At 46.0% G+C, this 27,180-nt stretch overlaps 1 pseudogene; it reads left to right on the forward strand.

Moving 5' to 3' along the window:
- The first annotated feature begins 10,980 nt into the window (after window positions 1-10,980).
- Window positions 10,981-16,211, forward strand: LOC123101198 (BAG family molecular chaperone regulator 7-like; annotated as a pseudogene).
- Window positions 16,212-27,180: the final 10,969 nt, after the last annotated feature.

The raw sequence follows: 27,180 nt of genomic DNA on the forward strand, positions 1-27,180 counted from the left end.
CACACCCGATCATCACGTGGTGTCTCAGCACGAAGAACTTTCGCAACAGTGCATACTCAGGGAGAACACTTCTTGATAATTAGTGAGAGATCATCTTATAATGCTACTGTCAATCAAAGCAAGATAAGATGCATAAAAGATAAACATCACATGCAATCAATATAAGTGATATGATATGGCCACCATCATCTTGTGCTCGTGATCTCCATCTTCGAAGCACCGTCATGATCACCATCGTCACTGGCGCAACACCTTGATCTCCATCGTAGCATCGTTGTCGTCTCGCCAATCTTATGCTTCCATGACTATCGCTACCGCTTAGTGATAAAGTAAAGCATTACAGCGCGATTGCATTGCATACAATAAAGCGACAACCATATGGCTCCTGCCAGTTGCCGATAACTCGGTTACAAAACATGATCATATCATACAATAAAATTTAGCATCATGTCTTGACCATATCACATCACAACATGCCCTGCAAAAACAAGTTAGACATCCTCTACTTTGTTGTTGCAAGTTTTACGTGGCTGCTACGGGCTTAAGCAAGAACCAATCTTACCTACGCATCAAAACCACAACGATAGTTTGTCAAGTTGGTGCTGTTTTAACCTTCGCAAGGACCGGGCGTAGCCACACTCGGTTCAACTAAAGTTGGAGAAACTGTCACCCGCTAGCCACCTTTGTGCAAAGCACGTCGGGAGAACCGGTCTCGCGTAAGCGTACGCGTAATGTTGGTTCGGGCTGCTTCGTCCAACAATACCGCCGAACCAAAGTATGACATGCTGGTAAGCAGTATGACTTATATCGCCCACAACTCACTTGTGTTCTACTCATGCATATAACATCAACACATAAAACCTAGGCTCGGATGCCACTGTTGGGAAACGTAGTAATTTCAAAAAAATTCCTACGCACACGCAAGATCATGGTGATGCATAGCAACGAGAGGGGAGAGTGTGATCTACGTACCCATGTAGATCGACAGCGGAAGCGTTGCCCGACCGATCAAGCACCGAAACGACGGCACCTCCGAGTTCTAGCACACGTTCAGCTCGATGACGATCCCCGGACTCCGATCCAGCAAAGTGTCGGGGAAGAGTTCCGTCAGCACGACGGCGTGGTGACGATCTTGATGTACTACCGTCGCAGGGCTTCGCCTAAGCACCGCTACAATATTATCGAGGATTATGGTGGAAGGAGGCACCACACACGGCTAAGAATATGATCACGTCAATCAACTTGTCTAGAGGTGCCCCCTTACCCCCGTATATAAAGGAGCAAGGGAGGAGGAGGCCGGCCCTAGGAGGGGGCGCGCCAAGTGTGGAGTCCTACTAGGACTCCCTAGTCCTAGTAGGATTCCACCTCCCATATGGAATAGGAAAAGAGGAAGGGAAAAGGAGAAGGAAGGAAGGGGGCGCCCCCCTTCCCTAGTCCAATTCGGACTAGACCAAGGGGAGGGGTGCGACCACCCTTGAGGCGCTTTTTCTTCTTTCCCATATGGCCCAATAAGGCCCAATACGTATTCCCGTAACTCTCCGGTACTCCGAAAAATACCCGAATCACTCGGAACCTTTCCGATGTCCCAATATAGTCGTCTAATATATCGATCTTTACGTCTCGACCATTTCGAGACTCCTTGTCATGTCCCCGATCTCATCCAGGACTCGGAACTCCTTCGGTACATCAAAACTCATAAACTCATAATATAACTGTCATTGAAACCTTAAGCGTGCGGACCCTACGGGTTCGAGAACAATGTAGACATGACCAAGACACATCTCCAGTCAATAACCAATAGCGGAACCTGGATGCTCATATTGGCTCCCACATAGTCTATGAAGATCTTTATCGGTCAGACCGCATAACAACATACGTTGTTCCCTTTGTCATCGGTATGTTACTTACCCGAGATTCGATCATCGGTATCTTAATACCTAGTTCAATCTCGTTACCGGCAAGTCTCTTTACTCGTTTCGTAATACATCATCTCACAACTAACTCATTAGTTGCAATGCTTGCAAGGCTTATGTGATGTGCATTACCGAGAGGGCCCAGAGATACCTCTCCGACAATCGGAGTGACAAATCCTAATCTCGAAATACGCCAACCCAACATGTACCTTTGGAGACACCTGTAGAGCTCCTTTATAATCACCCAGTTACATTGTGACGTTTGGTAGCACACAAAGTGTTCCTCTGGCAAACGGGAGTTGCATAATCTCGTAGTCATAGGAACATGTATAAGTCATGAAGAAAGCAATAGCAACACACTAAACGATCGGGTGCTAAGCTAATGGAATGGGTCATGTCAATCATATCATTCTCCTAATAATGTGATCCCGTTAATCAAATAACAACTCTTTTGTTTATGGTTAGGAAACATAACCATCTTCGATTAACGAGCTAGTCAAGTAGAGGCATACTAGTGACACTTTGTTTGTCTATGTATTCACACAAGTATTATGTTTCCAGTTAATACAATTCTAGCATGAATAATAAACATTTATCATGATATAAGAAAATAAATAATAACTTTATTATTGCCTCTAGGGCATATTTCCTTTAGAGGGTGGGGGGCGCGCCCACCCCCCTGGGTGCGCCCCCTGCCTCATGGACAACCCTGAGATCCACCGACGTACTTCTTCCTCCTATATATATCCATATACCCTAAAAACTTCGAGGAGCAGAATAGATCGGGAGTTCCGCCGCCAGAAGCCTCCGTAGCCATCGAAAACCAATCTAGACCCGTTTCAGCACCCTGCCGGAGGGGGGAATCCCTCTCCGTGGCCATCTTCATCATCCCGGTGCTCTCCATGACGAGGAGGGAGTAGTTCTCCCTCGGGGATGAGGGTATGTACCAGTAGCTATGTGTTTGATCTCTCTCTCTCTCTTGTGTTCTTGAGGTGATACGATCTTGATGTATCGCGAGCTTTGCTATTATAGTTGGATGTTATGATGTTTCTCCCCCTCTACTCTCTTGTGATGAATTTACTCTTACCTTTGAAGTTGTCTTATCGGATTGAGTCTTTAAGGATTTGAGAACACTTGATGTATGTCTTGCACATGCTTATCTATGGTGACAATGAGATATCATGTGATCCACTTGATGTATGTTTTGGTGATCAACCTGCGAGTTCCATGTCCTCGTGAACTTATACATAGGGGTTGGCACACGTTTTCATCTTGACTCTCCGGTAGAAACTTTGGGGCACTCTTTGAAGTACTTTGTGTTGGTTGAATAGATGAATCTAAGATTGTGTGATGCATATCGTATAATCATACCCACGGATACTTGAGGTGACATTGTAGTATCTAGGTGACATTAGGGTTTTGGTTGATTTGTGTCTTAATGTGTTATTCTAGTATGAACTCTATGATAGATTGAACGGAAAGAATAGCTTCATGCTATTTTTACTACGGACTCTTGAATAGATCGATCAGAAAGGATAACTTTGTGGTGGTTTCGTACCCTACCATAATCTCTTCGTTTGTTCTCTGCTATTAGTGACTTTGGAGTGATTCTTTGTTGCATGTTGAGGGATAGTTATATGATCCAATTATGTTATTATTGTTGAGAGAACTTGCAGTAGTGAAAGTATGAACCCTAGGCCTTGTTTCAACACATTCCAATACCGTACTCTTCGCCGAACTAGTGCACCTATACAATTTACCGTTGTATTGGGTGTGTTGGGGACACAAGAGACTCTTTGTTACTTGGTTGCAGGGTTGCTTGAGATAGACCATCTTCATCCTATGCCTCCCACGGATTGATAAACCTTAGGTCATCCACTTGATGGAAATTTGCTACTGTCCTACAAACCTCTGCACTTGGAGGCCCAACAACGTCTACAAGAAGAAGGTTGTGTAGTAGACATCAAGCTCTTTTCTGGCGCCGTTGCCGGGGAGGTTAGCGCTTGAAGGTATATCTTTAGATCTTGCAATCGAATCTTTAGGTTTCTTGTTTTATCACTAGTTTAGTCTATAAAAGAAAACTACAAAAAATGGAATTGAGGATACCTCATATGCTTCATCTTTTTAATGTCTTCCATGAAAATAAGGATTCCGATAATTGTGCCAAAGTGTTAGAAGAAGAATGCATTAGAATGTTTGGCACTAAATCTTTGGATTATGAGCATGATTGCAATGTTGTTAGTATGAATTCTTTGAATATCCATGATGCTAATGATATGCAAAGCCACAAGCTTGGGGATGCTATGTTTGATGAAGATGATATTTTTTTTGTCCCCCAAGTTTTAATGAGCAAATTTATTTTGATGATAGAATGCCTCCTATTTATGATGATTATATTGATGGAAGTGGGTTTGGAAGAGTTTCAACTTTAGGAAGTAATGATTCCACTATTTTGGAAGAGGTTCCAATTGATTATGAGAACAAAGTTGCTATCTATGATGATTATTGTGATGACTTGTATGCTATTAAAATAATGATAACCATGGAACTTGTCATCAAGATTTTAGTTTTCAATTGGATTATGCCTCACATGGTAATTATTTTGTTGAGTTTTCTCCCACTGTTGATGAGAATAGATTTGCTTATGTGGAGAGTAATAGAAATTCTATGCTTGTAGATCATGAAAAGAATGCTTTATGTGATGGTTATATTGTTGAATTCATTCATGATGCTACTGAAAATTATTATGAAGAAGGAATATATGCTTGTAGGAGTTGCAATAATATCAAGTTTCCTTTCTATGTGCTTAAAATCTTGAAGTTTTGCTTGCTATGCAAGTTGATTATTGTTCTTGTAAGTTGTTTAATCACAAAATCCCTATGCATAGGAAGAGGGTTAGACTTTATTTTTGTTCCTCGGTTTTTGTTCCTATTTAGTAATAAATTAATCATCTATCCTCTGTTATGATTGTGTTTTTTATGTTTTAATTAGTGTTTGTGCCAAGTAAAGCCTTTAGGATCTTCTTGGGTGATTGTTATTTGACCTTGCTGTAAAAAACAGAAAGTACGCGCTCACGAGAATAATTTTCATTTTTATCATAGAGCGATAAAATACTAATTCCACTTGCAGTATATTAATAAACAAATTGCCTAGGACTTCCTAATTTCTCAGGATTTTTGGAGTTATAGAAGTATTCGGAACCTACAGATTACTACAGACTGTTCTGTTTTTGTCAGATTCTGTTTTCTATGTGTTGTTTGCTTATTTTGATGAATCTATGAGTAGTATCGGAGGGTATGAACCATAGAGAAGTTGGAATACAGTATATATTACACCAATATGAATTTAGAATGAGTTCACAATAGTACCTAAGTGGTGATTTATTTTCTTATACTAACGGAGCTTACAAGTTTTCTGTTAAGTTTTGTGTTGTGATGTTTTCAAGTTTTGGGTAAAGATTCAATGGACTATGGAATAAGGAGTGACAAGAGCCTAAGCTTGGGTATTCCCAAGGCACCCCAAGTTAATATTCAAGGACAACCAAAAGCCTAAGCTTGGGGATGCCCTGGAAGGCATCCCCTCTTTCGTCTTTGTTCATCGGTAACTTTACTTGGAGCTATATTTTTATTCACCACATGATATGTGTTTTGCTTGGAGTGTCAATTTATTTTGTTAGGATTTGCTTGCTGTTATTTAGAACAATGTTTTGCATCTTTTATTTCAATAAAAGTGGCATTGATAGCCTTTACTATGCCTATTTTACAAGTCCACATGTTGCTGTTTGAAAACAGAAAGTTTACCGCCGTTGCAAAAATTCCGTAGAAAAGTCAGAATGTGATAAAATGTTGAAACCTTTTGCATAATGAGATATGAGAAATTTACTACAGTGGGAATTTTCTTTCATAATTTTTGGAGGTAGGGAAGTATGGATCTTGCTGCACTCTTTACAGACTGTCCTGTTTAGGCAGATTGCTGTTATGTTTGCATTGTTTGCATATGTTTGCTTCTTTAATGATTCTATTTGAGGATAGGACTATTAAATATGCAGAGGCATTTAGTATGCAATGTTGAATAATAATTTTAGTGATTTGCTACAGTAGAGTATGATAAGGTTTTTGCAATGATCTATACTAACTTATCTCACGAGTTCTTATTGAGTTTTGTGTGGATGAAGCTTTTGAGATTTAGGGAGACCGTGATATGAGAGGAATTAAGGAGACACAAAAGCTCAAGCTTGGGGATGCCCAAGGCACCCCAAGATAATATTTCAAGAAGTCTCAAGCGTCTAAGCTTGGGGATGCCCCGGTTGGCATCCCACTTTTCTTCTTCAACAACTATTAGTTAGTTTCGGTTGATCCTAAGTTTTTGCTTCTTCACGTGATGTTTGCCATTCTTAGAATGTCATTTTACTTTGTTTTGCTTGTTTTTTTAATAAAATATCAAGATCTGAAATTATTAAATGGGAGAGTCTTCACATAGTTGCATAATTATTCGATTACTCATTGATCTTCACTTATATCTTTCAGAGTAGTTTGTCATTTGCTCTAGTGCTTCACTTATATCCTTTTAGAGCATGGCGGTGGTTTTATTTTGAAGAAATAGATGAACTCTCGTGCTTCACTTATATTATTTTGAAAGTCTTTTAGAACAGCATGGTAATTTGCTTTTAGGCATAATAAAAACTTTCATATAAGTGCATTGAATACTATGAGAAGTTTGATACTTGATAATTGTTTTGAGATATGAAGATGGTGATATTAGAGTCATGCTAGTTGAGTAGTTGTGAATTTGAGAAATACTTGTGTTGAAATTTGTGATTCCCGTAGCATGCACGTATGGTGAACCGTTATGTGATGAAGTCGGAGCATGATTTATTTATTGATTGTCTTCCTTATGAGTGGCGGTCGGGGACGAGCGATTGTCTTTTCCTACCAATCTATCCCCCTAGGAGCATACGCGTAGTACTTTGTTTTGATAACTAATAGATTTTTGCAATAAGTATGTGAGTTCTTTATGACTAATGTTGAGTCCATGGATTATACACACTCTCACCCTTCCACCATTACTAGCCTCTCTTGCGTCGCGCAACTTTCGCCGGTACCATACACCCACCATTACCTTCCTCAAAACAGCCACCATACCTACCTATTATGGCATTTCCATAGCCATTCCGAGATATATTGCCATGCAACTTTCCACCGTTCAGTTTATTATGACACGCTCCATCATTGTCATATTGCTTTGCATGATCATGTAGTTGACATCGTATTTGTGGCAAAGCCACCATTCATAATTCTTTCATACATGTCACTCATGAGTCATTGCACATCCCGGTACACCGCCGGAGGCATTCATATAGAGTCATATCTTGTTCTAAGTATTGAGTTGTAAGTAAATAAAAGTGTGATGATCATCATTATTAGAGCATTGTCCCAGTGAGGAATGGATGATGGAGACTATGATTCCCCCACAAGTCAGGATGAGACTCCGGACAAAAAATAAAAAAAGAGAAAAAAGAGGCCAAAAAGAGAAGGCCCCAAAAAAACAAAAAAATGAGAGAAAAAGAGAGAAGGGGCAATGCTAGTATCCTTTTACCACACTTGTGCTTCAAAGTAGCACCATGATCTTCATGATAGAGAGTCTCCTATGTTGTCACTTTCATATACTAGTGGGAATTTTACATTATAGAACTTGGCTTGTATATTCCAATGATGGGATTCCTCAAAATTGCCCTAGGTCTTCATGAGCAAGCAAGTTGGATGCACACCCACTGAGGGAGTCCTGGATTAGGGGGTCTCCGGACAGCCGGACTATATCCTTTGGCCGGACTGTTAGACTATGAAGATACAAGATTGAAGACTTCATCTCGTGTCCAGATGGGACTCTACTTGGCATGGAAGGCAAGCTAGGAAATACGGATATGGATATCTCCTCCTTTGTAACCGACCTTGTGTAACCCTAACCCTCTCCGGTGTCTATATAAATCGGAGAGTTTTAGTCCGCAGGACACAACAACGACAACATACAATCATACCATATGCTAGCTTCTAGGGTTTAGCCTCTCTGATCTCGTGGTAGATCTACTCTTGTACTACCCATATCATCAATATTCATCAAGCAGGACGTAGGGTTTTACCTCCATCAAGAGGGCCCGAACCTGGGTAAAACATTGTGTCCCCTGCCTCCTGTTACCATCTGGCCTAGACGCACAGTTCGGGACCCCCTACCCGAGATCCACCGGTTTTGACACCGACATTGGTGCTTTCATTGAGAGTTCCTCTGTGTCGTCGCCATTAGGCTTGATGGCTCATACTATCATCGATGGCGATGCAGTCCAGGGTGAGACTTTTCTCCCCGGACAGATCTTCGTATTCGGTGGCTTTGAACTGTGGGCCAATTCGCTTGGCCATCTGGAGCAGATTGAAAGTTACGCCCCTGGCCACCAGGTCAGGTTTGGAAGCTTAAACTACACGGACGATATCCGCAGAGACTTTATCTTCGACGGATTCGAGCCTCTGCCTTATGCGTACCATCGGATAGTGTTCAAGAGATCGCACAGGCAGCCGCCCCGACCCTTAATTCGGAGCCAGGTGCGCCTTCTGCGGACGGGTGGATGGACCCCGCCACGGAGGCCTTACCCTTAGCGGCGGTCAAGCCAAACATCGACCTTACCTTGCACGAGAGCCGGGTCGTTAAACTGCCGGATCCTTCTCCGGCCACGGACTCCGAACCACTTGCGCCCGTTCCTATCGAATCCGATTGGGCGCCAATCATGGAGTTTACCTCCGCGGATATTTTTCAGCACTCGCCCTTTGGCGACATACTGAACTCATTAAGGTCTCTCTCCTTGTCAGGAGGATCCTGGCCGAACTATGTTCGGCAGGACTGGGATGCGGACGACGAAGAAATTCGAGGCCCACCCACCACCCACTTAGTAGCCACTATCGATGACTTAACCGACATGCTCGACTTCGACTCCGAAGACATCGACGGTATGGACGACGATACGGGAGGCGAAGAGGAACCACTGCCCACAGGGCACTGGACAACCACCTCATCATACGATATATACATGGTGGATACACCCAAAGAAGGCAATGGCGACGAGATAGCGGAGGATGACCCCTCCAAGAAGCAACCCAAGTGCCGACGTCAGCGGCGCCGCTCTAAGTCCCGCCAAAGCAAAAGTGGTGATACCGGCACAGGAGATAATAATACTCCGGATAGTGCCGAAGACAACAACAATCCCCTCCAGCAAGATTTAGAGCAGGAGAATGGAGGAGCCATCCCTCCTGAGAGAGCGGCAGATGGAGAAGAAGAGGATGACAATTACATGCCCCCTCTGAAGATGAGGCAAGCCTCGGTGACGACGAATTTGTTGTGCCAGAGGATCCCGTCGAACAAGAGCGCTTCAAACGCCGGCTTATAGCCACGGCAAATAGCCTTAAGAAAAAGCAGCAGCAGCTTCAAGCTGATCAGGATCTGCTAGCTGACAGATGGACTGAAGTCCTCGCGGCCGAGGAATATAAACTCGAGCGCCCTTCCAAGAGTTACCCAAAGTGCAGGTTGCTACCTCGACTGGAGGAAGAAGCGTATGATACGGCTGATCGGCCACCTCGTGGCCGCGATAAAGAGGCATTCCAGCCGAAAACTCAGCCTCCACTCCGACGCCATTCAAATAAAAATGCATGGGGAGATACGCCAGACTTGTGAGACATATTGGAGGACAAAGGAACGTATGCAAGATTGATCTACGGATCACGAGGGCGTGCCACTCTGCGAGACGATAAACGTCACGCCGGATACAACAAAAGCAAATCCGGCCGGGCCGAACACAGCGGACAAGACCCATTCAAGCTGCGTCGCGATATAGCCCAATACAGAGGCGCCACACACCCCTTATGCTTCACAGGCGAAGTAATGGATCATCAAATCCCAGAAGGTTTCAAACCTGTAAATATTGAATCATACGACGGCACAACAGACCCCGCAGTATGGATCGAGGATTTCCTCCTCCACATCCACATGGCCCGCGGTGCCGACTTACACGCCATCAAATACCTCCCACTAAAGCTCAAGGGACCAGCGCGGCATTGGCTTAACAGCTTGCCAGCCGAGTCCATCAGCTGTTGGGAAGATCTAGAAGCCGCATTCCTCGACAACTTTCAGGGCACTTATGTGCGGCCACCAGATGCCGATAACTTGAGCCACATAATTCAACAGCTAGAAGAATCGGCCAGGCAATTCTGGACTCGGTTCCTAACAAAGAAAAATCAAATTGTCGACTTTCCGGATGCAGAGGCCCTAGCGGCTTTCAAACACAACATCCGTGACGAATGGCTAGCCCGGCACCTTGGTCAGGAAAAGCCGAAATCTATTGCAGCCCTCACGACACTTATGACCCGCTTTTGTGCGGGAGAAGACAGCTGGCTGGCTCGTAGTAATAACATATCAAAGAACCATGGTACTTCGGATACCAAGGACGGCAATACCAGGTCACGTTGCAACAAACATAAGCGCCACATTAACAACGATAATAACGAGGATACGGCAGTCAATGCCGGATTCAAAGGCTCTAAACCCGGTCAGCGGAAAAAGCCATTCAAACAAAGTACGCCGGGACCGTCCAGCTTGGACCGTATACTCGATCGCTCGTGCCAAATACACGGCACCCCAGAAAAGCCAGCCAATCACACCAATAGGGATTGTTGGGTGTTCAAGCAGGCTGACAAGTTAATTGCCGAAAACAAGGACAAGGGGCCACATAGCGATGACGAGGAGGAGCCCCGGCAGCCACACACCGGAGGACAGAAGAGGTTACCCCCACAAGTGCGGACGGTGAACATGATATACGCAACCCACATCCCCAAGAGGGAGTGGAAGCGTGCGCTCAGGGACGTATATGCGTTGGAGCCAGTCGCCCCAAAGTTCAACCCGTGGTCCTCCTATCACTACTGGAAACAGGGAATTTGCCATCAGCCAGCTCTTTGCCATCTGCCAGCTGATGGCAAAGAACGTCTTTGCCATCTGCTAGTGGATGGCAATAATCTTTGCCATCCGCCAGCAGATGGCAAAGAGGTTGGCAAATCCTATGGCCGGCAAGCATGTAACGGCGTACCAGCCCCACCTCTTTGACATCTGCCAGTAGACGGCAAAGATTCTTTGCCATCTGCTGGCAGATGGCAAAGGGATGGGGTTATTTTTTTCCAGGTAAAAAAACTGTGGGGTTATCCCCTTCCTCTCTCCCCACCCATCCAGGTAAAAAAAAGATGTTCGCATCTCATCCACACACCACCACCTACCTCCTCCCTCTCCGCCTCCTGCGCCCCTTCCTCCCACCCCCATCCCCATCCCGCTTCGCCTTCCCCCACCACCCCGACCTCCTCGACCTCTACCTCCCCGCCGACCCCTTTTTCGCCCCGCCCCCATACCCTCCCCACACGCCTTCCTCCTACACGACCTCACCGACCGCGTCGCCGCGCTCGAGCTCGCGGCCCGCGCGGCCACCCCGCAACCGGCGCGCCGCAAGTACACCTACGCGGCCATGGAGCCCGGCGGCCGGAAGGTCAAGTGGACGGCGGAGGAGAAGCCGCGCGGCGGGGGCCGGGTGCTCAAGTGGGAGGCGGAGCTCGCCTCCCCCAACGACGACGGATTCGACCGCAAGTGGAGGTGGGAGGCCAAGTCCAAGGGCGGCGCCGGAGGCAAGACCAAGACCAAGTGGGGCACCGAGATCAAGGGCAAAGGCTCGCTCGAGCCATGGTCGCATGCCTACACCTGGGAGGAGGACTTCACGCCTTCGACGACGACGAGGATGAGCTGGAGGTCGAGGAGCGCAGGCTGGAGAAGCCCAAGAAGATCAAGGCCGCCGCCAAGGACAAGGAGGTTGACAAGAAGAAGAAGAAGCCGGCGAGGACGTGCGTCCAGATCGAGGAGATCCCTGAGGACAACACCGCCGGCTGCGACGCCATCCGCAAGGTACGGTACTCAACACAAAAGATGAGATTTTTGCGGGGGTTTGGGTTCTGTGGCCTTATCTGAACGAAATGTGTGATTTCCAGTAGAATTTCCAATAGAACCAAGTTACCTCTCGCTGGATTTGAGAGAAAATTTGGAATTTTAGAGGATGCTAGTGTCCACACTCTAGATCTGTGCTTAGTACTGGCTACAGATTGACTGAACTCTGCTCTGAATGATATCAGCTTGAGGATTCTGCTCCCTTGCAATGCACTACTGTCATATGTGTACTGACCGCCTGCCATTTATCTCTCTTTCTGATGATGCAGGCCTTTGCCATGGGGAACGGCAAGGGGAAGGCCAAGGAGCTGTCGCCACAGGATGCCGCGCTGCTCATCCAGATGAACTACAGGGCGCACCTCGCCCACCGCTCCCAGGTGCTCAGCTGCCTGCGCGATCTCGCCGTCGCCAAGGCCAAGCTCAAGGAGCTCCGGTCCCTCTTCTACAACCTCTCCTATAGGCGCCGCCTCTCGCACGACCACGAGGAGCGCCAGAGGTTCTCCGAGAAGATCATTGTCCTGCTCCTCACTGTCGAAGCGCTCGAGGTGAGCTCCATCACGGGCTGTTTACGATTGCCGATTGCTGATTGCTGATTGCCATTGTTGTGTTGTGGATTTCAAATTCAGTTACTGCATACAGTGGTTAACACTACTGGTCGTCAAACCCGTGCGATGCACGGGCTAGTCTTTCTACTATATTTTACCATAAGAATTGGATTTTTTGGGCATTTAATCCATATATAGCAATAAGTGATGTCCTAACCAACAGATCCTAAGAATGATCCTTTTCTAAATTATGATTTTCTAGTGCAACGTGTACGCTACTGACCAACAGGTCAAATGGAAAGCACTTTATTCTCTGCATCATATACTCACGCCGGTGTAAAGAACCAAAGGGTTCATAGTTCACATATATAGACTATGTAGAGGAATCATCTTCCTCAACAAATTCTTTGAGAGTTTGACCTATGTCTCTCTCACCGTAAGAATATCAAAAAAATAATCTTTTAGAGCATGTGCCTCGGGGAAAGTGAAAAATGAATACTGAAACTGGTTTTTCACATGCATTATATTTGGTTTAATTTAAAAGTATACAATTCAGATCAATCTGGATATTTTCTGCATGCATTACGTAGTACAGGGCCAGGTAGTAAGCATTCCGATCAACAAAAAATATCGTAAGATAGATAATTTGAACGTACAGACCTTATACAAATAGTAGGTATGAAAGAAAAGAGAGAGAGACAACATAGTGGTAGAACATGGATAAAGCAGATTTGGAGAAGTGCGATGATCATCTCGTATTACCTTTCCTCCTATAGTCCCCTTCAGAACAAAAATAATTACAGTATATGTGCTAAGTTAATCCATAAAAAAGGTAAAACAAAAAGAACTATACAAAAGCCAGATTCAGGTATTGCTTTCGAAAAATCTTTAAGCAATGCAACTTACAAAAACAACCATATATTTATCATTGATATTGTTAGTAAAAATTTATCATATATTTCAAAGTTCTCATAGCATCACTACAAGATGCGAAACCATTTGCAGACATCTTATTATTTATCAAAAGCACGGTTTCTTTTTTTGCAGGAATTCTATGCTATTTAGTTTCATAACGTTTTGTAATATGAAACTGCCAAAATAAAACTTAGGCGCCACAAATTGGGAAAAGCTCAATATTTTTATTTACAATATATTGTTGCTTATTAACCTCAATCAGCCAAAACACACATCCTTATTAAATAGGCATATGATGTGTAATTTCATAAGCTTCTCTAAATATGAAACCGCCGAAATAGGATAACCAAGAAAAACTCGTATAGCTCAGAAAGAACGGGCTGCTAATTGCACACCTCGCCCGTCTCATATTCACATATATATGGACTACATAGATACATCATTAATGATATTACAATCAGGTTACAAAAGAACTACTATGTACAGAAGATATCCTACCATCTATATGAGGCTTGGCGTGGACGTCAAGATGAGTGGCAGCTGATGCGGAATTATTAGAAGAGCAGTCGATGCAGCTGGTCATACTCTCACTCAGTATTTCTATGTATCAATATTATGTTGCTAATTATCCCCAATCTACAGTCAATAGGTATCAGATGAACACTTGCTTATTTATAGAGCTGCAGGTAGGAATCAGTTAAGAGCAGTCGATGTAGCTGGTCATGATCTATTTAACCTGTAGTTGTCAGAAAAAATAGTTGTTGTCACATGTGATTCACAGAAAGTTACTGGACATATTTTGTCGGTGCAAAAATTGAATTTGGAGTAGCTTGACCAGCTCGATGTTGACAACTGAAAGGATGCTCCTTCTTGTGATGTTGCTTGTCTAGACACCAGGTTTAATTTATAAGCTCACCAGATCTGACCTGATGATCTCGATTAGATATCCATATGTTGTAGGTGAAAATATTCGGGATTTAATCCTTGGAAAGCAGAACACTATCACATGATAGTATAGAAAACAAATTGAACCCGATCCAAAGTCATGGTAGATTCAAGGGAAGAAAGAAATTCAGAACAAAAGATTATGAGAAAACGAACCTCATCTAGATGAGAAAACAAACCTTAACAAAACAATTGTGATGCAATACACTCCTTGAGCACATTGGATCGACGCCCGAACTTGCTTGCACAATTTGAGAGCAACATGAATTGTTCCTGGGGCTAAGGAGACCATGGAGATTACATGGCCTGTTGTTGCTTCAGGTTGTTTTCTTAAAGGAGAGAGAAAGAGACGTGGAGAAGGTAGATACTTTTGGGGTGTCCTTGGCTTGTACGTGAAAGGACTGTGACCCTTATCTCTTTCGGCTTCTTCTCCTTTTAAGCGCTTTTGTATATCCTTTCATGTTTTTTTCTAACTTATCTTCACGGTTGTTGATAGGGAGTATCTCACTCGGCTTTTATTTCTTCTACAGCCGTTAAAACTGCGAGTCTTCTAAAAAAAGATAGTTTGTTATTTGTGGGCCGTTCAAGAAGTTTTTTCTGGCTGATTTTTTCTTGGTCAAGATTTCAGCCAAGGATTACATGGATTAGATAGAACGGCTCTTATTTTCTGATTAATGTGTAATTTGTTGGGAGTCTATATATAATTAGTATAGCTATAGATAGATACATATAGATAGATAGATAGATGTATATAAAATTACAAATAAAATACAGTATATTATGTTCTCTCTATCATAGTCATATTAGGTACACTGAATAGTGTACATTAAATCTTGATTATATAGCAATATATGTTTCATACTGTCACAGTAATTACAGAAACTATACTCCCCAAAATCAATCCATTGATTGCCATGAGCTTCATAGTATTTCAACCTTATCAGATCAAACTAACACATGGTGTGCTATAGAAAATACTTCTAGATCTAACATAAATAGCTGAGTGGCTGAGTGAATAGCTTACCTGAAGCTAGAGAGACTGATCCCAGTAGCGCACACTCCAAAAGTTGATGCTGGTGACTGCATGCATCTTCTGCCCTTTGTAGCAGCCATTTATCTATAGATGCTGCTAAAATCACATCCCTGGTAATGCCCCTTTCCTCAACTACCATAATGTACGGATGGTTATGAATATAGTGGTGGAGACCTCTCTGCATCTAAACTTGAGCACACCTTTTGCACGAAACGTTTTCTAAAATACTCCCCACCATTGACATCAGAATCCATAACGTGTTGGTTCATGATCATCTCCACGTGCCTGCCTCTGCTCAGTCTAGGAGATTCAGAAACAAAGAGCACATGAGAGCATGCTCAACTTCCAATTCCTTTTTTATGTGAACATAATGACCTATACAGTGGTAGTTCGATCAGTGAGAAATTAATAGATGACATGCTCCTTTGCATCAAGTGTACACCAGTTCATTAATAATGGGACCAATTTATTCTGCTGTCCAAAGATGTAAAAAACTGTAACCGGATATATGATATATGGCATCCAAGATTGCAGGTGAGTATATTTGGGAATTAATCCTTGGAGTGAACAACACAATGATAGGACATGATAGAAAACAAATTGAACTCGGACATCATAATAATCTTCACATTTTAGTTGCATCATAATAATCTTCTTCTAGTCTTCTTCTTCTAACTTTATTCTTCCCCATTTTACAGATTTGCTTAAGATCACGGAAGCTTGGGTTGATGGAGTGCTTGTATTTAGTTTTTTTTTGACCTTGTGAAACTTGCTACCTATGGATGAAACTATGTAATATTGATGAAACTATGTATATGTACGGATGAAACTTGCTACTATTGGTAACATGTATTGAATATATGTGTTCATGACTATTGGTAATATGTGTTGAATATGCTATATTGGTCATATAAATATATTTGTGTTTGATTTACTGTGAAAATGAATTGATATAAGAAAAAACAAAATTAAATGGGGCAATATAGTCACTTTGCCATCTGCTGGCAGATGGCAAAGAGCTTTGCCATCAGCTGGCAGATGGCAAAGAGGCCACGTGTCATCTACATGTAAAATTTGGGCTGGCCTATTTGGGCTCTTTGCCATCTGCCAGCATATGGCAGAGCTCTTTGCCATGTGCTGGCAGACGGCAAAGCATGCAGCCTTTGCCATCTGCTGGCACACGACAAAGAGCCTGCATACTTTGCCATCTGCTGGCAGGCGGCAAAGAGCCTGCAGCCTTTGCCATCTGCTGGCAGACGGCAAAGAGCCTGCAACCTTTGCCATCTGCTGCCTGATGGCAAAGTATGCCGTTAGCCTTCTAACGGGGCTAACCCCGTTAAGAGGCTTTGCCATCTGCCAGCTGATGGCAAAGCCACAGGCTCTTTGCCCTCAGCCAGCAGACGGCAAAATGCCGGCAGGGTTTCAGACAAACTGTTTGCCATCTGCTGGCAGATGGCAAAGCCTTTGCCATCCGCCGACCTTGCCTTTGCCATCTGCCATGGCAGATGGCAAAGTGCCAGATTCCAGTAGTGTATCCGATCACTTTCGACCGCAGGGACCATCCCACTAGTATCCGTCATGGCGGATTCTCCGCACTGGTTCTGGACCCAATCATTGACGGATTTCACCTCACTCGAGTCCTTATGGATGGCAGCAGCAACCTGAACCTGCTTTATTAGGACACAGTGCGCAAAATGGGTATAGACCCCTCAAGGATCAAACCCACAAAAACGACCTTCAAGGGCGTCATTCAAGGCGTAGAGGCCCATTGCACAGGCTCAATTACACTGGAAGTGGTCTTCGGATCCCCGGATAACTTCCGAAGTGAAGAGTTAATCTTCGATATAGTCCCGTTCCGCAGTGGTTATCATGCACTGCTCGGGCAAACCGCATTTGCGAAATTCAATGCGGTACCGCATTATGCATACCTCAAGCTCAAGATGCCAGGACCTCGCGGGGTTATTACAGTAAATGGAAACATAGGTGCTCTCTCCGAACAGAGGAGCACACTGTGGCCCTCGCAGCAGAAGCGCAAAATAGCCTCTCAAGGCAATCCACCAATTCGGCGGTTCAAAACCCGGACACCTTCAAGCGCGCTCGGAGCAATCGGCAGATAGACCGCCTGGCGCGATCTGAGCTCGCGTAGCAATGCAGCCCCCACCCCAGTCCTAGCCAAATGGTGAAGCTCGTGCCACGTGTACATAATTACGCATTAAAAATACCATGGGCACAGGTGGGGAGGGGGGCACACTGCGGCACGCCCCAAGACGCGGCTTAAACCACACTAGGGGCTTCCCATTTGGTTATTTTTCTCTTTTTTTAGGACCTTAATCTCTCAAAACCCTGTCCGGCAGCACTATTGCCGAACACATGATGCAGCAACCAAGGAGGCAGAAAGCTACGTCACACCACGGAATTCCTAGGTGGATTACAATAATGAGCGAAATATTTGATTTAATACTATTCCTCAGCTTGCCCTTGGAAGGGACATAGTCCCACTCTTTGCTTATCGCACTATCTGTATCATTCTGCTTTAACGAACCTTTTTGAATAAACAATGCATACCATCACGACTATTATTGCATTCTTGTTATATATATATATATATGTGTGTGTGTGTGTGTGTGTGTGTGTGTGTGTATGTGTGTGTGTGTGTGTTCATTAACGACGCCTTGCAACCGTACACTTTGGTACGGCCAATACACCAGGGGCTTACGTACCCCACAATATGGTGTGAAAAGTCCGAAAACTTTCACAAGTGCGGCACCCCGAACTTATAGCATTATATGCATCAGCTCCGAATCATGTCTTTGGTCAAATGTTGGGTTTGCCCGGCTCCTATGTTTTGGTACCTTACGTTCCGCTGTATCGGCTAAGGTAGCGCTAGGAGAACTACTACGATTGTGCCCCGGTTCTGCCGGGCTGAGCACCTCAGTAGAGAAAGCTAAAACTGACTGTCATGATAAGGCGAGAGACTGGTCGCTGTTCTGCGAGGTTTTTGAGTCCCTAAAGACTTATGCCGCTTAGGGCGAGGGGCCGGCCCTGTCCGGCTTAAAGGCATGTATCGCGCCCCGAATTCGACCTTCCGAATACCAGGGGCTTCGTCGAAATTTAAAATTATAGAATTCTATGGCTAAGTGAGAGTGATAAAGCATTATTAGTTCGGTTGCCTTGTTCGTTGTGCTGAGCACCTCCCTCGAAGGACCCAAACATGGGAACAAGAGTAATCAGGTTTATCCCGAACACCCTAGCACTTGTGGCATGGGGGCAGAAGCCGAGGACTAGCCATCTCTCAGATTGGATAAACAACCAAACAGAAGGTAACATTTTAAATTCACACAAGTGTTGCATAGCGCATATGAAACAAGTTTTCATCATACAGGATCACACGAGCAAGTTTACTCAAATATTACATCCTTTGAACATTCGTCCGCCACAAGACGGGCACCCTTCAGGACACCCTCATAATAAATTTCAGGGGTGCGATGCTCCTTGCCCTGCGGCTGCCCTTCCTTGATCAGCTTCACGGCGTCTAGCTTGGCCCACTGCACCTTCACACGGGCGAAAGCCCGACGTGTACCTTCGATGCAGACGGATCGCTTGACGACCTCCAGCCATGGGCAGGCATCTACAAGCCGCCTCACCAGGCCGAAGTAGCTGTTCGGAAGGGCGTCGCTAGGCCACAGCCGGACTATAAGGCCCTTCATGGCTTATTCGGCCGCCTTGTGTAGCTCGACCAGCTGCTTTAGCTGGTCGCTCAGAGGCATCGAATGTTCGGTCCCAGTATACTGAGACTAGAACAACTTCTCCGTTGAGCTTCCCTCCTCAGCCCGGTAAAATTGTGCGGCATCTGACACGCTGCGGGGCAAATCTGCGAATGCTCGTGGAGAGCTCCGAATCCGGGTAAGTAATCGGTAATTTACTTTTACATGCTTGCTCTGCATATAGAATGCCTTACCCGCCGTTATCTTCTTCATTGCATAGATCTCCTGGAGGGCCTTTTGGGCTTCGGCCTTGGCACTTTTTGCACCCTCGAGGGCCGCGGCAAGCTCAGACTCTCGCGTCTTCGAGTCAAGCTCCAACGCCTCGTGCTTCGTCATGAGAGCCTGGAGCTCTTGCTGCACCTCGCCCACCCAAGCCTCTTGTTTTTCCCGCTCGGTGTGCTTCTTGGACGCTTTATCTTCGGCCTTGGTTAGCGCTTGCTTCAGGGTCGCCACCTTGGTCGTGGCCCCTGGCAAATATACAATGACCCTGTCATTGTGCAATCACGTCTTTTTTATATATACATATCTATAGAGAAGGTATTACTTACCCTTGTTCTCCTCGAGCTGCCTCTTGGCAAGGCCGAGCTCTTTCTTGGACCCCTCGAGGTCCTGCTTCAGTACGGCAACCTCCGCAGTCAGTGCGGCGGACGCCAGCAGCGAATGCTGCATACGCGTATTGACATACTTATATTAGACTCCTGCGATATTATTTGATCCTATGTTCGGCTTTTCTTTGTGAACACCGAACAAAGCATCAGGGGCTACTGTCTATGCGGTAATATTTTTCCTATATTCTAAAAACACTTACCTCAAAGCCTGTTAGAAGGATGGCACAGGCTTCAGTCAATCTGCTCTTGGCGGACTGAACCTTCTAGACCACCGCACTCATAATAGTACGGTGCTCCTCGTCGATGGAAGCGCTGCGAAGCGCTTCCAGCAGATTTTCCGGTGCCTCTGGATGGACAGAGGTCACCGGCACAGGCGTCTTGCCCCTCTTGGAAGGAGGCCGCCTGCCCGAGCCCGGAACCACTGGAGGTTCCGGCGCGGTGTTCGGCTGAGGGCCGAACTTGGAGCTCTCAGGGGCCCCGTCCCCTCGGCTCCCGGAGTCCGGAAGGTCGCCTTGAGGTGCCTCCGGGACTATCTCCCCTCGACCCGGTGCCTCTTGAGACAGCACCTCAGCATCGTCAGCAGGATGAGGGGAGTTGGCGGTCGGGACTAGATCGCTATCCATGTCCGACGAGCCCAGGGAGCCGTCCGATGATACATCGATACTAGCTCGTGGCGGCCTGCATAATTATGTTCGGCATTAGGGGAAGCAGTGCGACAAAGGAATGCTATGAGTTACTCTGGTATCGGAATACTTACGACCTCCCCAGGGGCTTGGCCCTGGGCAACAACTCGTCTTCGCCTTCGTCGGCGGCGGTGGAACTGTTCGGAAGGAGAGTTCTTCCCTTCTTGGACCCTTCTGCCCCCCAGTTGGGGCGGCCTTCCTTTTCTTATCTCCCCCAGCTAGAGGGGGAGCATCTTCTTCTTCTTCCTCATCTTCGGGGAAGGAGTGCGCCGCAGAGTCATCGGACGGTGAGTCCGACGATGCTTGGCGTCGGGAACTCTTTCCGGTTCCCTTGGCCTTCTTGGTCTTCTCCGACACCGTATAAGGAGCCGAAGTCAGCATCTTCGCCAGAAGAGCGTCCGTTGGGCCTTCGGGCAAAGGAGCCGGACAGTCGATCTGTCCGACCGTCTCCTGCCAGTCCTGTCAAAGGTACGGGAGTTTAGATCCCGCATGGAGTCAATCTATAAAAGATAAGTATCCTGTGAAAGGTAAAACAGCTTACCGCACTGCCTTGGCGCTTCGCGCTGAATCCGATCCTCAGTAATGGGAGGGGGGACCTCGGCGCTTTTGAACAGCACCCTCCAGGCATCTTCGTGAGTTGTGTCGAAGAGCCTGTTCAGAGTTCGGTGCTGCGCCGGGTCGAACTCCCACAAGTTGAAGTCCCGTTGTTGGCACAGGAGGATCCGGTGGTGGAGCATGACCTGAACCACATTGACGAGTTTGAGCTTCTTGTTCACCATGTTTTGAATACATGTTTCGAGTCCGGTCAGCTCTCCCGAACTACCCCAGGACAGGCCTTCTCTTTCCAAGAGGTGAGCCGCGTGGGGATGCCAGATCGGAACTCGGGGGCCACTGCCCATGCAGGGTCACGCGGCTCGGTGATGTAGAACCACCCCGATTGTCACCCCTTTATGGTTTCCACAAAGGAGCCCTCGAGCCATGTAACGTTGGGCATCTTGCCCACCACGATGCCTCCGCACTCCACCTGGCGGCCGCCCACAACCTTCGGCTTGACATTGAAGGTCTTCAGCCATAAACCGAAGTGGGGCTTGATGCGGAGGAAGGCCTCGCACACGACGATAAACACCGAGATATTGAGGATGAAATTCGGGGCCAGATCATGGAAATCCAGGCCGTAGTAGAACATGAGCCCCCAGACGAATGGGTGGAGAGGGAATCCCAGTCCAGAAGGAAATGGGTAAGGAACACTACCCTCTCATGGGGCCCGGGGGTGGGGATGAGCTGCCCCTCATCTGGGAGCCGGTGCGCGATGTCGTCGGGCAGGTATCCAGCTCTCCTCAGCTTCTTGATGTCTCCCTCCGTGACGGAGGAGACCATCCACCTGCCTCCCGCTCCGGACATGGTGGGGGAAGGTTGAGGTGGGAAGTGCGGACTTGGGCGCTAGAGCTCGAGTGTGCGAAAATGGATGAGCAAAGGAGGAGGAAGGCGTGGATGAAAAGGTGAATCCTTATCCCTTTGTATGGGCGGACGAAACTATGCGCCCCTACTAGCCTGGTAAGACTCGCTTATCCCCCAAGCGCTGTAATCGATGGCGCGGTTGGGTTACCCACGCCCGTATTGATGAGAATCCCGCAATAAGGGGACATGATCTCTGCTTTGACAAGACGTGTCAAAAAACTGCCTCGCATTATGAGCGGGGCTAGTTTAAGGAAACGGTTCGAATAATCACCGGGCCATGACATAACGTCATGCTACCAAAACAAGTCAGCAAATTAGATTTGCGAAAATATTATTCTCTCTACGGTGGTATGTGGAACTTATTTTGCAGGGTCGGACACTATCCTTGTATTCAAATTCTTCCGTGGTGTATTCGGAGGAGGAACCCGCCTTGCAATGCCGAAGACAATAATGCGTGCCGGACTCATCCTCATTGAAGCCTAGTTCAGGGGCTACTGAGGGAGTCCTGGATTAGGGGGTCTCCGGACAGCCGGACTATATCCTTTGGCCGGACTGTTAGACTATGAAGATACAAGATTGAAGACTTCGTCTCGTGTCCGGATGGGACTCTACTTGGCGTGGAAGGCAAGCTAGGCAATACGGATATGGATATCTCCTCCTTTGTAACCGACCTTGTGTAACCCTAACCCTCTCCGGTGTCTATATAAACCGGAGAGTTTTAGTCCATAGGACACAACAACGACAACATACAATCATACCATAGGCTAGCTTCTAGGGTTTAGCATCTCTAATCTCGTGGTAGATCTACTCTTGTACTACCCATATCATCAATATTCATCAAGCAGGACGTAGGGTTTTACCTCCATCAAGAGGGCCCGAACCTGGGTAAAACATTGTGTCCCCTGCCTCCTGTTACCATCCGGCCTAGACGCACAGTTCGGGACCCCCTACCCGAGATCCGCCGGTTTTGACACCGACACCCACTTAGTTCTTTTGTTGAGTTTTCATACACTTATAGCTCTAGTGCATCTGTTGCATGGCAATCCCTACTCACTCACATTGATATTTATTGATGGGCATCTCCATAGCCCGTTGATACGCCTAGTTGATGTGAGACTATCTTCTCATTTTTGTCTTCTCCACAACCACCATTCTATTCCACCATAGTGCTATATCCATGGCTCACGCTCATATATTGCGTGAAGATTGAAATAGTTTGAGAACATCAAAAGTATGAAACAATTTCTTGGCTTGTCATCGGGGTTGTGCATGATTTAACTATTTTGTGTGATGAAGATAGAGCATAGCCAGACTATATGATTTTGTAGGGATAGCTTTCTTTGGCCATGTTATTTTGAGAAGACATGATTACTTTGTTAGTATGCTTGAAGTATTATTATTTTTATGTCAATATTAAACTTTTGTCTTGAATCTTATGGATCTGAATATTCTTGCCCCAATAAATAGAATTATATGGATAAATATGTTAGGTAGCATTCCACATCAATAATTCTATTTTTATCATTTACCTACTCGAGGACGAGCAGGAATTAAGCTTGGGATGCCTGATACGTCTCCAACGTATCTATAATTTTTTATTGTTCCATGCTATTATATTATCAACCTTGGATGTTTTATATGCATTAATATGCTATTTTATATGATTTTTGGGACTAACCTATTAACCTAGAGCCCAGTGTCAGTTTCTGTTTTTCCTTGTTTTAGAGTATCGCAGAAAAGGAAAATCAAACGGAGTCCAATTGACCTGAAACTTCACGGAACTTATTTTTGGACCAGAAGAATCCCACGGAGTATCGGAGATGGACCAGAAGAGTCCCGGGATACCCACGAGGGTGGGGGGCGTGCCCACCCCCTGGGCGCGCCCCCTGCCCCGTGGACAGCCCGGAGATCCACCGATGTACCTCTTCCTCCTATATATATATCCATATACCCTAAAAACATCGAGGAGCAGAATAGATCGGGAGTTCTGCCACCAGAAGCCACTGTAGCCACCGAAAACCAATCTAGACCCATTCTGGCACCCTGCCAGAGGGGGGCATCCCTCTCCGATGGCCATCTTCATCATCCCGGTGCTCTCCATGACGAGGAGGTAGTAGTTCTCCCTCAGGGATGAGGGTATGTACCAGTAGCTATGTGTTTGATCTCTCTCTCTCTCTCTCGTGTTCTTGAGGTGATACGATCTTGATGTATCGCGAGCTTTGCTATTATAGTTGGATGTTATGATGTTTCTCCCCCTCTACTCTCTTGTGATGAATTGAGTTTTCCCTTTTAAGTTGTCTTATCGGATTGAGTCTTTAAGGATTTGAGAACACTTGATGTATGTCTTGCACATGCTTATCTATGGTGACAATGGGATATCATGTGATCCACTTGATGTATGTTTTGGTGATCAACTTGCGAGTTTCGTGACCTCGTAACTTATGCATAGGGGTTGGCACACGTTTTCGTCTTGACTCTCCGGTAGAAACTTTGGGACACTCTTTGAAGTACTTTGTGTTGGTTGAATAGATGAATCTAAGATTGTGTGATGCGTATCGTATAACCGTACCCACAGGTACTTGAGGTGACATTGGAGTATCTTGGTGACATTAGGGTTTTGGTTGATTTGTGTCTTAAGGTGTTATTCTAGCACGAACTCTATGATAAATTGAACGGAAAGAATAGCGTCATGTTATTTTAGTACGGACTCTTGAATAGATCGATCAGAAAGGATAACTTTGAGGTGGTTTCGTACCCTACCATAATCTCTTCGTTTGTTCTCCGCTATTAGTGACTTTGGAGTGACTCTTTGTTGCATGTTGAGGGATATTTATATGATCCAATTATGTTATTATTGTTGAGAGAACTTGCACTAGTGAAAGTATGAACCCTAGGCCTTGTTTCAACACATTGCAATACCGTATTCACTCGCTTTTATCATTAGTTACCTTGCTGTTTTTTATATTTTTAGATCACAAAAACCATTATCTACTATCCATATTGCACTTGTATCACCATCTCTTCGCCGAACTAGTGCACCTATACAATTTACCGTTGTATTGGGTGTGTTGGGGACACAAGAGACTCTTTGTTATTTGGTTGCAGGGTTGCTTGAGAGAGACCATCTTCATCCTACGCCTCCCACGGATTGATAAACCTTAGGTCATCCACTTGAGGGAAATTTTCTACTGTCCTACAAACCTCTGCACTTGGAGGCCCAACAACGTCTACAAGAAGAAGGTTGTGTAGTAGACATCATTCTTCAGAACCCATTTGAACTTCAGTAGTCACTGGGGACAGAGGAATTTGTTGCAGAGGAGTGAACAACGGAGAATTGTGGTACTGACTTTCCCAAAAGTCATCATTCAGAACTGGCGTTGTGCACCCAATGTCCACATCCTCATCTTCTCCACTAATTTCTTCAACGTCGGCCTCTTCAACAATAAAATGAGGCATGGGCGATGAAACAACTGGGGTGTAAGGGATTGCATCCACTTCAATTTCTTCATCCAACTGCTCTAAGGAAGCAGCAGAAGGAATGTCTTCATCGGATCTGCATGGGATCACGTATTCTTCATCAAAAGGAACGAGTTCCTTTGATGGCATGCCTGAGATTGGAACAACATCAATAGGATTTTCAAACGAGCTGGTCAATTTCTTCATCTTCTTCGGAGATGAAGAGTCTGATGAAGTTGATGCTATCCTTTTCTTCACAGCTGCACGCTCCGCAACCTTGGTCTTCTTAGCTTCTGATGCAGAATGAAGAATTGGACTTGGTGCAGGTGTAGGAGGAGCATGTTGGGGAACGTAGCAGAAATTCAAAATTTTCAACGCATCACCAAGATCAATCTATGGAGTAATCTAGCAACGAGGGAAGGAGAGTGCATCTACATACCCTTGTAGATCGCTAAGCGGAAGCGTTCAAGTGAACGGGGTTGATGGAGTCATACTCGTCGTGATCCAAATCACCGATGATCCTAGTGCCGAACGGACGACACCTTCGTGTTCAACACACGTACAGCCCGGTGACGTCTCCTACGCCTTGATCCAGTAAGGGGAGAAGGAGAGGTTGGGGAAGACTCCATCCAGCGGCAGCACGACGGCGTGGTGATGGTGAAGGAGCGCGGGACTCCAGCAGGGCTTCGCCAAGCACTACGAGAGACGAGGAGGGAGAGGGGTAGGGCTGCGCCAACAGGGAGAGCAAATCACATGTATTGGGCAGCCCCAAACCTCAAGTATATATAGGGGGAGGGGAGGGGCTGCGCCCCCACCTAGGGTTCCCTCCCTAGGGGTGGCGGCAGCCCCTAGATCCCATCTGGAAGGCGGCCACAAGGGGGAGAGGGGGAGGCGCACCTAGGGTGGGCCTTAGGGCCCATCTGCCCTAGGGTTTGCCCCCTTCCGCTCTTGGAGGCGCCTTGGGCCTTGGTGGGAGGCGCCCCAGCCCACCTAGGGGCTGGTCCCTTCCCACTATTGGCCCATGTAGGCCTCCGGGGCTGGTGGCCCCACCTGGTGGACCCCCGGACCCCTCCGGTGGTCCCGGTACACTACCGGTGATGCCCGGAACACTTCCGGTGGCCAAAACCATACTTCCTATATATCAATCTTTACCTCCGGACCATTCCGGAACTCCTCGTGACGTCCGGGATCTCATCCGGGACTCCGAACAACATTCGGTAACCGCGTACATACTTTCCCTATAACTCTAGCGTCATCGAACCTTAAGTGTGTAGACCCTACGGGTTCGGAAGTCACGCAGACATGGCCGAGACAACTCTCCGGTCAATAACCAACAGCAGGATCTGGATACCCATGCTGGCTCCCACATGCTCCATGTTGATCTCATTGGATGAACCACGATGTCAAGGACTTAATCAATCCCGTATACAATTCCCTTTGTCTAGCGGTACGATACTTGCCCGAGATTCGATCGTCGGTATCCCGATACCTTGTTCAATCTCGTTACCGGCAAGTCTCTTTACTCGTTCCGTAACACATCATCCCATGATCAACTCCTTGATCACATTGTGCACATTATGATGATGTCCTACCGAGTGGGCCCAGAGATACCTCTCCGTTTACACAGAGTGACAAATCCCAGTCTCGATTCGTGCCAACCCAACAGACACTTTCGGAGATACCTGTAGTGTACCTTTATATCCACCCAGTTACGTTGTGACGTTTGGCACACCCAAAGCACTCCTACGGTATCCGGGAGTTGCACAATCTCATGGTCTAAGGAAATGATACTTGACATTAGAAAAGCTTTAGCATACGAACTACATGATCTTGTGCTAGGCTTAGG

The sequence above is a fragment of the Triticum aestivum genome, chromosome 5A (assembly GCF_018294505.1).
Source record: "Triticum aestivum cultivar Chinese Spring chromosome 5A, IWGSC CS RefSeq v2.1, whole genome shotgun sequence".
NCBI lineage: Eukaryota > Viridiplantae > Streptophyta > Magnoliopsida > Poales > Poaceae > Triticum > Triticum aestivum.